We start from the raw sequence: 13,147 nt of genomic DNA on the forward strand, positions 1-13,147 counted from the left end.
CCGCCTCCCAACTTCTCTAGTGCTGCCCTGGGGGACCTGCCCCTCCTCACCTTTGACCTGATGCCGCAGAAACATCGAGCTGCTTTGTGCTCCGCTAACTCACCTGCTGTCTTGCCTCTGCAACCCTGTCTGAAAGGCGCCCCTGGCCCCTGTGACTGCCTGGCGCTCTCCAAATCCCAGCACAGAGGTGACCTGCTCTAGAAAGCCTTCCCAGAGCTGCCGCTCACTCTTTACTCCTGTCCTGCGCCTCCCGTCAGCCACAGTTAACCACTTCCACTCCCCCGGCCACCTGGACAGTGAGTATCGTTCAACTCTGCGTACCTGCCTGCCTCCATCAACCTGACTGTAAATTCCATAAACACAGACCCTGGTTCACATTCCTCTCGATATATCCTAGTCCCTTTCAGAGTGGCTCTCAAATGTTACTAAGATGAATTCTGGAAACTTTTTATGGGTACCTTCCCCAAGAGAAACAAGAGAAAGAAAGAACCCAGGCTTCCGTGATTGGGAGGACAAACTCCAGGCTTATTACCATGAAAGATGGAGATTGGAGTAAAAAAGTCATGGATGGAGATACGCCATGTGACATAGAGGGTCTCTAAACCTATGACTTTTTCAGGATTAAGATCTCAGATGACAGGAAATATGCACATACAAATCAATTTTTTTAATTAATTTTTATTGGAGTATGGTTGCTTTACAATGTTGTGTTAGCCTCCACTGCACAACAAAATGAACCAGCCATACACATACAGATATCCCTACCCTTTTGGACTTCCCTCCCATTTAGGTTACCACAGTGCATTAGGTAGAGTTCCCAGTGCTATACAGTATGTTCCCATCAGTTGTCTATTTTATACACAGTATCAATAATGTATATATGTCAATCCCAGTCTCCCAATTCCTCCCTCCCCACCCCTTTCCCCCTTGGTATCCATACATTTGTTCTCTACATCTATGTCTCTACTTCTGCTTTGCAAATAAGATCATCTATATCATTTTTCTGGATTCCGCACAGATGTGTTATTATACGATATCTGCTTTTCTCTTTCTGACTTACTTCACCCTGTATGACACTCTCTAGGTTCATCCACGTCTCTGCAAATGACCCAATTTGATTCCTTTTTACGGCTGAGTAATATTCCATTGTATTATGTACCACATCTTTATCCACTCATCTGTCGATGGACATTTAGGTTGCTTCCACAACCTGGCTATTGTAAACAGTGCTGTTGTGAACATTGGGGTGCATGTGGTTTTTTGAATTATGGTTTTCTCTGAGTATATGCCCAGTAGTGGGATTGTGGGGTCATATGGTAGTTCTATTTTTAGTTTTTCAAGGAACCTCCATACAGTTTTCCATAGTGGCTGTATCAGTTTACATTCACACCAACAGTGTATGAGGGTTCCCTTTTCTCCACACTCTCTCCAGCATTTTTTGTTTGTAGATTTTTTGATGATGGCCATTCTGACCTGTGTGAGGTGATACCTCATTGTAGTTTTGACTTGCATTTCTCTATTAGTGATGTTGAGCATCTTTTCATGTGTTTGTTGGCCATCTGTATGTCTTCTTTGGAGAAATGTCAATTTAGGTCTTCTGCCCATTTTTTGATTGGGTTGTTTTTTTTTTTGATATTGAGCTGTATGAGCTGTTTGTATATTTCGGAGATTAATCCTTTGTCAGTTGCTTCGTTTGCAAATATTTTCTCCCATTCTGACGGTTGTCATTTCATCTTGTTTATGGCTTCCTTTGCTGTGCAAAAGCTTTGAAGTTTCATTAGGTCCCGTTCGTTTATTTTTGTTTTAATTTTCATTACTCTAGGAGGTGAGTCAAAAAAGATGTTGCTGTGATTTATGCCAAAGAGTGTTCTGCCTATGTTTTCCTCTAAGAGTTTTACAGTGTCTGGTCTTAACATTTAGGTCTTTAATCCATTTTGAGTTTATTTTTGTGTATGCTGTTAGGAAGTGTTCTAATTTCATTCTTTTACATGTAGCTGTCCAGTTTTCCCAGCACCACTTATTAAAGAGGCTGTCTTTTCTCCATTGTACATTTTTGCTTCCTTTGTCATAGATTAGGTGACCATAGGTGCATGGGTTTATCTCTGGGCTTTCTATCCTGTTCCATTGATCTATATTTCTGTTTTTGTGCCAGTACCATACTATCTTGATTACTGTAGCTTTGTAGTATAGTTTGAAGTCAGGGAGTCTGATTCCTCCAGCTCCATTTTTCTTTCTCAAGATTGCTTTGGCTATTTGGGGTCTTTTGTGTTTCCATACAAATCGTAAATTTTTTTGTTCTAGTTCCATACAAATTAATTTAAATGAAACTGTACTCAACCAAATATAAAAGTAGTAAAGAAGGGAATTCCCTGGCGGTCCAGTGGTTAAGACTCCATGCTTCCACTGCAGGGGGCACAGGTTCAATCCCTGGTTGGGGAACTAAGATCCTGCATGCCTTGCAGTGCGGCCAAAAATAAAAATAAAAATAAATAAAAGTAGTAAAGAATAAGTCTCCCTGAAAGGTTTCCCATGGCTATGTAAGTTAAAAGCTACACTCACAGTCAAAGTATCTCTTCACACACACACACACACACAATTAACTACAAAAAAGAAAACGTGACTCTAAAGTACAAAATGTGGCAGACAGCATCTTAATGAAGGGGGATCAAAGTTAACACCAGCAGTGATGGGACCAACAGACACTGTGTGCTATCTGATAGAAGGCAATGAAAAGAACATAGCATGCATGGTATTCAGCTGAAAACAGTGGACCTGGGTCTAGTCAGGAGGGAACACAAGATAAACCCAAACTGAAAAACATTCTACAGAATGACTGGGACTGGCTTATAAACTTCAAAAGTGTCAAGGTCTTAAAAGTCAGGGGAAGACTAAGGAACTGTCCCAGGGATTAGAAAGACTTGACAACGGGGGGCAATTCATGATCCTGCTTTGACCGTCTGCTGTGAAAGATGTTACCAGGATAAAATTGGAATGAAGTCCCCGGGAGAAGGGTATATGGAAGGTCTTTGACTTATTCTTTTAAGGTTTCTGTAAGTTTGAATATGTAATAAAATAAAATATGAAGATGCGCCTGCACAGACACAGCTTACTCTATATTCAACAGGTAAAACCAATCAATGTGATAGAAGTTAGAATAGTAATGACAGGGTGGCGTGGGGCTATTGACTGGGAAGAGGCATGAGGAAGCCTCCAGGGTAGCTGGAAATATTCTATATACCTCAAGCTGGGCAGTGGTTACAAACTGTGTGCATATATAAAAATCCATGAGCTACATATTTACAATCAGTGTACTTTACTATATGTATGCTATACCTGAACAAAAAACCCCAGAAGATCCCATATTCAAGCTACACCAATCCCACAAAGAACCTTCCTTTCTCATTCAACAGTTAACAGATGACCTATTTAGATCTAGCTTTGTGGAAAAGAAATTCATTGCTCAAAATAAGGTGTGGAAATGAAATATCACTTCCATAGATTTTCTGGCATTTTGTTATTAAAGATGCTGAAGATAAAAGTATTTTGGTTTTGCTGCTTATAAAATTAATTGGAGCATAAGTGCTTCCTAGAGTGAGTCTGCCCAACCGTTTTCCCTCTGCGGGCACCTGTAGGGTTGGACACAGCAAATATCAAGCCAGTATAGGACTTTTGGAAAGGAAGAAGTAAAATTGTTAGAAAATAAGCAACAATCATAGAGATTAAAAAACAAACAAACCTGTCTTTAGGCACACTAGACCCTTGGTGGGGAGAAGAGAGAAAAAGACCAGCCCGACTATCCAAAACATCTCTCCCTATAATTTTTCATGTGTGCCTTCTTGGGGTTTTGTTTGTTTGCTTTGGGAGGGCAGAGGAGCTCTGAACCATTCAGAGAAAAGATGCTAAAAGCTAAGATAGTTGGGAGCCTGGTCTTCAGTCAGATAAACCCACCTTTTGAGTTCCAACTCCACCTCTCCCTGGCTGAGTAGCCTTGGGCAGGTAACTTCATCCCCTGTGCCTCCATTTCCTCTTCTGTAAGATGAGGATAATCATACCGAACCCACGAGGTTGTTGGGAGGGCTAAATGAGAAAGTGTGTGACACACCTGTTCCGGTGCCTGGCTTACAGTCAGCAGTCAACACAGAGCAGCTGCTCTTAGTCTCTGTCACCTCGCCCTCCCTCACCCCACCATCAGCCAACAGTGCCTGAGAACATGGTCGCCCTTCCCCACGCTCATCACGAAAACGTCCTCTGCCTCAAGCAGGCGTCTTATAAGTCTTCCCTCTCTCACAAGAGCACTGCAGACACAGCAGAGGTTTAATTAAAACCTCAGGATGACCTCCTGCTATAGGTCATCCAGGGGAAGTCCAGAGGAGCAAGTGCTAAGGGGTCAGGAGCACTCTGTGTCCAACTTCTCCGAGGCTGCATGGGGCCATTGACGTAGCAGAAGTGCCAGAATAACCATGATTTGGCCCTCAAGTACCATCTTTGGGCCAAAATGGAGCACGTAGAACAAACTTCTGTTCTCATTTTCCCAGCTGTGGGGCTGCGAGCTCTGGCAGTCATTAAAATAAGCACCAAACCACATGACCAAGTCCCACTGACAAACAGAATATGTGCTTAGCTGCTGATGGGTAAAAAGGCAGTGGACATCTCCAGGAGAGGGGAGAGGGCTCCTCTGGCATGCAGAGCCAATGCCCGTTTTGTAGGGCAATGATGTTCTCGCAACTTGAGGAGTTTTGGAAATAATGTGCAAGGCTGCTAAAGAAGGAGGTTTAAAAAGCCTTCCCTTCCAAAAGGAGGGGGGAAAAGTTCCAAACATAAAAGAAAAAGTAGGCTTTACCAGAAGATGAAAACCCAGGGCTCCTACAGGGGAACCAGCTGGGTACAGAAGCCTCCATTCTTTTTAAAAACTTCATTAGAGCCAAGATGCCCCTGAGCTAAACTGATGCCTCTGCAAGACACCAAGTCACCCAACATGGCTTTTCTGGGGACTGTGCTCTTAGGTGGTAACAACTGATATGAGCAGGCAGGATAACTGCTCTTATGGACGGCTTGTCCCCCTCACCCCCGTGGGCCACCTCTGCCCCAACAGGATCCCCTTTATTCGCTTCTTCAGGAGGTCAGCCAGAGGACTGGTGATCGCCTCCACCGGCTCAAACTGTAAGCTTCATTCTCAACAGTTACGTCTGGGAGTTGTTCTTCTTTTGTTTTCTGTTGTTTTCCCTCTGCTTCACATACAATCTGCTGTCTCATTCAGGCTCAGGTTTTGAGCATGGATACCCTGGATGCCAGTACTGTGGGCTGTGGCAAGCCTATGAGAGAGTGAGAGTGAAAGCTGAGAAAAACATGGGCAGGAGGAGAGAGGAGATCATACACGGGAGATGGAGAACACTGCCCACTTTTGAGTCCTCTGTGTTACGTTCACCAACCAACAGCGTCACCTTGTTCCATTCTGTACATGAGGGACAGCCACCTGGATTCACCTGAATCGCTAAGGAGCCCTTAGGTCAACCCACAACTAAAATCCATGATGGTTTCCTAAAAGCTGGCTGAAGTATGAAGGCTTGTTTCTGAGTAACAGTCTTTATGGTTTTCATTTCTGGTGATCTTTAAGGAGTCCTGGAAAATGAGAGGTGCTGAAAAACTGGGCCAAGCAAACACTTGATTTCAGATTTTCAAAATATTTGATTTCCAAAGATGAGAACATAGATGGATTCTACAGCCCACTGGACAGAGAATCTGTTCCCAGGAAAGGTGTCATATAGTCCATTCTGGTTCACGTGGCATCTTTGTACAATAAGAAAATTACACACCTTCCTCAAGACATTTTACCTCCTCTTCTGAGAAAATTGTTGTTTAATATATCGATTAAGTTAGCTCAAGATATCTTTACCCTTGCCTGCCAGAAAACTGTCACTACAAAACACACCCATGACGCCTATGATCTAAATGGAACCCTCTTAGATCTGGCCTCTTGTGCAGTGTACCGCCTACAGAACTGTATGCAGCAACCCTGAGTATATTCACAAAAGACCACTACGGTTTCTCCAAGAACAAGTCACGACAGAGTTACTGCATTTCTGCCTTGATTACGGAAGAACCATAGACAAAGGAGATAGACTCTGTGGACCTCAGCAAGGTCTCTGACAAGTCTTCTTCAGATAGCCTAGTAGACAAGATGAAGATGTAGGAATTGGACACTGACATAATTAGAAGGATTTAAAACTGGTAAAAATAATCTTATTCAAACGGTGCTGCTTAAGGAATGAACTGATGTTAAGGAGCTAACAGGGATGTCTTTGGCTCAGTCTTGGGGCCTAGCCAGTTTATTTTTATTTTACTTATCTACGTGAATGAATATTCATCAATATTTACCAAGTATTTTATGCGTGCTGGACCTTGTTACAGCAGGAAAGCTGACACATAAACAAATACATTCAGTAAGATATTCTTATAACCACATATTACCAGTGACTTGGATAATGATACAGGTTTGCTTATCAATTCTACATATGACATGAAGCAAGAAGGAACAGGCACTATAACAGATAACATAAGTCAGAATGAAAGATTCTGACCACCTGGAATGACAGGTCTATTTACCAAGATTAAAATTTTCACAGAGGGAAATCTAGGGTCTTAAATCTCAGTCCAAAAAAAACAACTAGACAACAATGTAGTCTGATACGCTGGAGTTGGTACGGTAGACAGAAGGGTGTAGCTTCATGAGCCAGAGAGACCTGGGTTCAAAGCCCACCTCTGCTACTTCAAGCCATACAACCTTGGGCAAGTCATTTTCCTTCTCTGAGCCTGTTTCCTCATCTGTAAGATGGGACACCACCTGTGGTGAAGAATTATTGACAGGATTCAACTAGAAGATGCATGTATCTGGCACACAGGAGGCACTCAAAAGGAAAATTAATACCATCAACAAAGCACATGCCAAAAACACTGGGGTTCCCATTTTGTTATTACTTCAGTAAACATTTATATGACCTGCTAGTCCCTATGCTGTATCTCAGGACTCAACAGCAAAAAGCCATGATCCCCGCCTTTAAGGGGCTAACAGTTTTGAGGGTAAGACATACCAGGAATGACAACAGAGCAGGGCGCCGTGGGAGGGGGAGGAAACCCTCGAGCCCAGATTTCGAAAAGAACTGGCAGTGGATTCTCAACAGGGACACCACTTGACATGTTGGGTGGGACAATTCTTTTTCATTTGCTGCTAGCCCCCACACACTGCAGAATGTCTAGCACCCCTGGTACCCTCTTAAATGAAGTAATGCCCCGTGGTCACGTCACAAAATACAGCAGCTCCACACACTTTGGATGGTTGGGAGAGGGGAGTGGTCGGCAGCACCAGCCCAAGCCAGTCCCGCTGGATGAGGAAGCCTACAGTGCGGAGTAGGGACACTCCAGGCAAAAGGAGGAAGCTGTCTCAGTTCCACGTCTCCAATTCTAGAAACACCCCCATGGCCTCTGCACAAGCTTAGAAGGTTCTTTTCCATCCACATGCCCAGTGTCTACTTAATGCCTCTTCTCCCATCATATCTGAGCTCAACCATCAGTAGAGGGAAGGCTTCCCTCCCTGACTCCCTCGTCTCCTGCTTAGGTCAGTTCTCCTGTACCCTACCCACAAAGAGCACCATTACCTCCTGCTTCACAGCACATGTGCAGTTATTTTATATGAACTGATGAATGTCAGTCTTCCCTACCAGGAGAAAAGCTCTTTGAGAAAGGAACTGCGTCAGTTTCTCGTTGTCCTCCATCCGTCATTGTTTTCCCAGCACCTGACTCAGTCCTCGCACCTCACAGGTGCCCCAAAAATACCTGCTGGTGACTGAGTCTATGAACAAAGGAAATAGCATGGTATGTTTCAGAAAACACACAGAGTTCTGTATGGCGAGAAGAAAAGGTTCGTGTGGCAGAGTGGCTGGAAACCACACCAGAAAAGCAGGTGAATGCCAAATCATGAGAGGTCTTCCATGAAAAGCTACTGATTTGTATTGTAGCAAAGGTCTGTATTTTAGAAAGAGCGCTCCAGCACCAGTTAGGGCCAGACTGCTGAGGCAGGGCAACCAGCTCAGAGGCTGGGCAGGAACAGAGGCAGCAAGTGCGAAGGGCCGGACTGAGGCAGTGGGAGAGGAAATGGAAGCGAAAACGTGTCGGGAGCTATCAAGGAACGAGAACCTGTAGAACTCCGATGACTGCCCAGGCTGGGAAGGAGGGAGGGAGGGGTGGGATGAGAGGGAGAAGTCCAAGATGACTCCCAGGGTTCATAATGTTTACTCACGGGAATGAATAAATGCACAAAGTGAATGAGGAAGTGTAAAGAATGGAGAGAGAATCACAGGTTTGGAGAGAAGATGATGAGCTTAGTTTCGGACTCGCTGAGTTTTAGGGCTGGCATTCAGGAGAGATCTGGACTCAAGATCCAGAGCAGCGGTCACTGGCACAGAAATGAGAGTTCACACTGGTTGAGAAGAGCCATGAGTAGAAGGCAGGGCCTTGAAGAAAACTAGCATTTAAAGGACGAAAGGAGGAAAAGAGCCCACAATGGAAACTGAGGGGAAATGGCCAGAGAGAGTTCAAAGCAGGAGTGGATTTTATAAGTGAAGGAGTATCGGCAATGTCAGACGTGCTGAGAACGCAAAAAATAAGGAAGGAAAAGAGTTCAGGGGTTCTGGCAACACCAAGGCCTGATGACTTTGAGGACAGCAGTTTTGGGGGAGGGGTGATGCAGAAGTAGAATTTCAGTGAATGATGACTTCAGGAAGTAGAGGTGGCACCTTGTCCAAGAAAAGTGGCTGGGAAAAAGAGGTGTGATGGGGTACAGCAGAGGTTAATGGGATGGTGTGTTTTTCTCAAAATTAGAGTAAACAGAGGATATTTAAATTAGAGGGATAAGTTAAACAGGAAAGAAATGGAACAATGATGGGACCAGGTCCTGAGGAAAAGGAGGAGACAGGATCTCAGCATACGCAAAGGAAGTAACCTTAGAACAAACACCATTTTTTCACAGAATTAGAATAAAAGGCAAAGCAATAGGGTCAGCTGGAGGTAAGTCTGTAACAACAGAAGTTGAGGAGCCTTGACTGATGGCTGCAACTTAGCGAAGTCAAAGGCAAGGTAGGAAGCCGGGAGAGGAATGAAGACGTGAGAGACAAGGAGGGACGTGTGGGCAGTGCTGAGAGCCCGGCTGGCTCTCAGATAGTGGAACAGTGTCAAGAGCGTGAAGCGTCTACAGCGAAGCCCAGCAGAGTCGCGCGGGGCCTTAGGTTATGGAAAGAAGAGTACAGTCCTGCTCTGCATGGCCAGACTCCTGGAAAAAAGAGGACCTGCTTTCTATGCCACGCACTCACAAAGAGACCGACACACAGGAACAAGTTCAAAGGATGGTAACCAGAAAGAAGAAGGTGTGAAAATCCCAGAGGTGATCATTCTGTGGCTGGACTGAGACCAGTTGGACAGGTTGTCACCCAGCCTAACGAGACCATGGAGATGCATGTTGTCTGCCTGGCAACAAAGCAGCACCTAGTCATTCTCCCTGGAACACACAGTGGGGCTTTACTTACACTGGAGAAAACCAGGAGGATCTGGAGATAGACAGCAGGAAGGCATTAGTGAATCTTACTTCCATGGGTAAAAGTGGAGGACAGAGGCCATTCCGACTTCCAAATAAAATCTCTGAGGTCAGGGATTAACCAATCAGGGACCACCGATCAAGGAACTTATTACTTATTTCCACAAAGAGGATTCATTCCCCACTCCACCCTCAATATCCTGACTCCCGACTCTCGAGGTATCATCCCATCAGTTACCAGTCCAGCAAATCTCACTTCCTTGGTCTCTCAAATCCACCCACCCCTCTCCATCCCCATAGCCGCTGCCTTGGTTCTGGCCTCCCTCCTCTGTCACCTGGACCATGGCAAAAGTGCCGGACCGGTCTCCCTGTGGGTCCTCCCCCACCCAGTATAATCAGCACATCACTGCCTGGGTAATTTGAAAGAGATGAGACCATGTCACACCCCTGTGTAAAATTCCACAGGACTCCACTCTTCACAGCCACATTTCCAAATAAAGCTTCTTAACATGGCAATAGTAACTGCTACAGCTTACTGTTTACTATCTACTAGTGCCAAGTGAGTAACACATCATCTCATTTGCTTCTCACAGCAACCCTAGGAGGTAGGTTAATGTTTGCCCTTTTTGTTGTTGTTTTGTTATTTTTTGCTGTTGTTTTGTTTTGGGGGGTTGTTTTGTTGTGTTTTGTTTTTTGCAACACCAAACGGCTTGTGGGATCTCAGTTTCCTGACCAGGGATTGAACCCGGGCCACGGCAGTGAAAGCCCATAATCCTAACCACTAAGCCACCAGGGAACTCCCTGCTTGTCCTTTTTATAGATGAGAAAACTGAAGCTAAGAAAGAAAGTGACTTGCCCAAGGTCACGAAACTAGCTCAGTGGCAAAGCCAGAAATGGCATACAAGTATCACAGCTTCCAAAGTCTGTGTTCCTCACATGCTATCACCCACAAGATCCTTTATGATCTGGCTTTCCAGAATCACCTCTTTTACAACTGGACACTCCAAGTTGGGTGAACTACTTGCAGGTCATTCATAGTATAGGCTTCTGTTTATGTCACTCCCAATGTCTGCGATATGGTCCCAGCTCCCAGCCCTCTTCACCTGACTCAACCTGCTCATCCTTTAGGACTTGGATAAAGCAACACCTCCTCACAGAAGCCTACTGATGCCTCGGCCTGACTTACAAGCACCCTAAGTCCTCCTCCAGCAAACTTCTACAGTAGCTTCATTCTACAGTGCTGCTGTTCTATCTCCTTGACTTAAAAAAAAAAAAAAATTAACTCCTTGAAGACGGGGATGTGTACCTTACTTACTTTGGTATTCCCAGCTTGCAGAGCAGTGCCAGGCAGCAGAAGCTCAATCAGTGTTTACGCTTATTCTCTATTATGAGAAGCTGGCTGGGAACAGAAAAAGGACCCTGTGGTTGAATGAGAGCCCTGTATTCATCTCCTTAAAGGGTTTCAAAATCATGTCACATAAGGAGAAGAGAGGAGTTGGCCAGTCACACAGCAAAACCGGCAAAGCCAGGAGGAGAGCCCAGGCGGCCTGTCTCCCGTGTTCCAACACTGGAGATTCAGAGCACTTGCTGCCAGGGAACAGGCGGGAATGACTTCGTTAATCAGCAGGAGCTTCCTAGTCAGAAAACCCCGCGCTGACCCAGTCTGAGGGGACGTGACCGGAGACAGAAAGCGAGAGCCGGAGTCAGTGACTCCCTCGAGGAGGGAGGACCAGGATCCTCAGACCCGCCGTGACCCTCGCCCTCACCGCTGAGCTCGCCCCTTCTCCCCAGGGCTCCAGAACCGACCGCGCAGGACCCCACTCCTCCCTCACCAACGCGGCTCACTTACCGCCGCCCAACTTCCGGCAACACGTCACTGTCCGCCGCGCGCGCCCCGATGACGCAATGTGGCCCCGCCCCCTCCCGCCGGGTGGTGGTGGGGGAAGTGCGCACATGCGCACCCGGAGCCGCGAGCCAGCCGGCTAAAGGAGCCCCTAGCGCCCAGCTGAGTGGGAGGAACTTGAGCCGTGGGGAAGGCGGGGCCTCAGGAGGTGGGCCAGGACCCCTTGTGAGAGCTGATGGAGAGACTTTCTCTCATCACATGTGGGAATGTGTATATGCCCCTCAGGATGTTAAAAACAAGTGCTCCTCCTTCTCTCTGGTGATTTCAGAGGATGACAGGAGTTATCATTTCCATTTTCCAGGAGAGGCGGCGTCAAATGTATCACAGGGACCGTTAGGGAGGCAGGTGTGGAGAGACCTAATGTGACATGTAAGGCCGTGACTCTGATGTAACTCTGTTGACTACTATTTATTGACTATCCTATTTTCATGGTTTCCCATCTTTAGTCATCACAAAGGTCCTACAAGGTGAAGGTTATATTATCCCCATTTTACACATGAAAGAACAGAGGCTAGGAGAAGTTGTGGCTTGTTGAAGGTTAAAGAGCTTTTGGGCTAGGATTCTAACGGAAGCCTGTTTGCTAAATAAGAAAACAAATCCAGACTTATTAAGGAGACCTTTATTCAGAAGGATTATTGCAAAGGGTGGGGGAGGGGAAGGGGCAAGACTATAGCCGTGGGGAGACCCCTTCAGCCGAAAGCTCTGCAGGTGTCTCAAGGGTTATGCAAAAGAGTTCTCCCTTCTCAGGAAGACTGAAGAAAGCTAGAGAGAACTGGATGTGGAAAGTGGGAAAGAAAGGGTGGCTTGCTTGATCCGATAGTAGTAAATCAGAGAATGTTTTACCTTGAGGCCAGTTATATGCTGGCTCAGGCTGAGGGTGGGTCAAAATTAAGGAGCCTGGGGAAATGAGAGAAGTTTAAACTTTGGTTGATCAGCATTTTGTTCTGACTGAGCAGTGGAGACCAGTAGTTCAGCAAATCATTTATAAGGTAAAGAACAGGAATTCAGAAGGACTGTGTCTAGCCTTGCCACAGGTAAACAAGGGAAGCATCTCCAAATCTTACGTAGGTCCTACGGGAATGGATGTCTCTTTGCAGTAAACCATTTCCAGAGCACAAAAGAGTGGGGGGCGGGCCTCCCTGGTGGCGCAGTGGTTGAGAGTCCGCCTGCCGATGCAGGGGATACGGGTTCGTGCCCTGGTCTGGGAGGATCCCATATGCCGCGGAGCGGCTGGGCCCGTGAGCCATGGCCGCTGGGCCTGCGCATCCGGAGCCTGTGCTCCGCAACGGGAGAGGCCACAACAGTGAGAGGCCCGCATACCGCAAAAAGGAAAAAAAAAAAAAAAAAAAAAAAGAGTGGGGGGATTTCTTCACCATCACTGTTTCTCAAGAGTGCAGGGTTCAGGTAGAATTCAACTTTGTCAACTCTTTCCATTTTATCAGGCTCCTCTCCTGCCACTGCCCCCTCGGACTGCATGCTTGGGTCACACTAAACTAATTCTGGTGTTTAAAGCACACTCTACTCACTCTGCTCTTTTACATCTCCATCCCTGCAGTATCCTCACCCTTCCTCTTAGTCTTCAAAACACAGTTTTGAAATGTGGGTGGATCTTAGACAAAATGTTGAAGGAAAAAGAGTCCATACAATATGATTCCACATAT

At 45.9% G+C, this 13,147-nt stretch overlaps 1 protein-coding gene across 1 annotated transcript in view; it reads right to left on the bottom strand.

Moving 5' to 3' along the window:
- The window catches only part of ATG7 (autophagy related 7), a 240,430-nt gene extending 228,960 nt beyond the window's left edge, over window positions 1–11,470 (bottom strand). The window contains exon 1 of the mRNA XM_082638757.1: window positions 11,433–11,470. The gene's annotated coding sequence lies outside the window, so the exon portion shown is untranslated. The remainder of the gene's footprint in view (window positions 1–11,432) is intronic.
- Window positions 11,471–13,147: the final 1,677 nt, after the last annotated feature.

This window comes from Mesoplodon mirus, assembly GCF_964341445.2.
Source record: "Mesoplodon mirus genome assembly, chromosome: 12".
NCBI lineage: Eukaryota > Metazoa > Chordata > Mammalia > Artiodactyla > Ziphiidae > Mesoplodon > Mesoplodon mirus.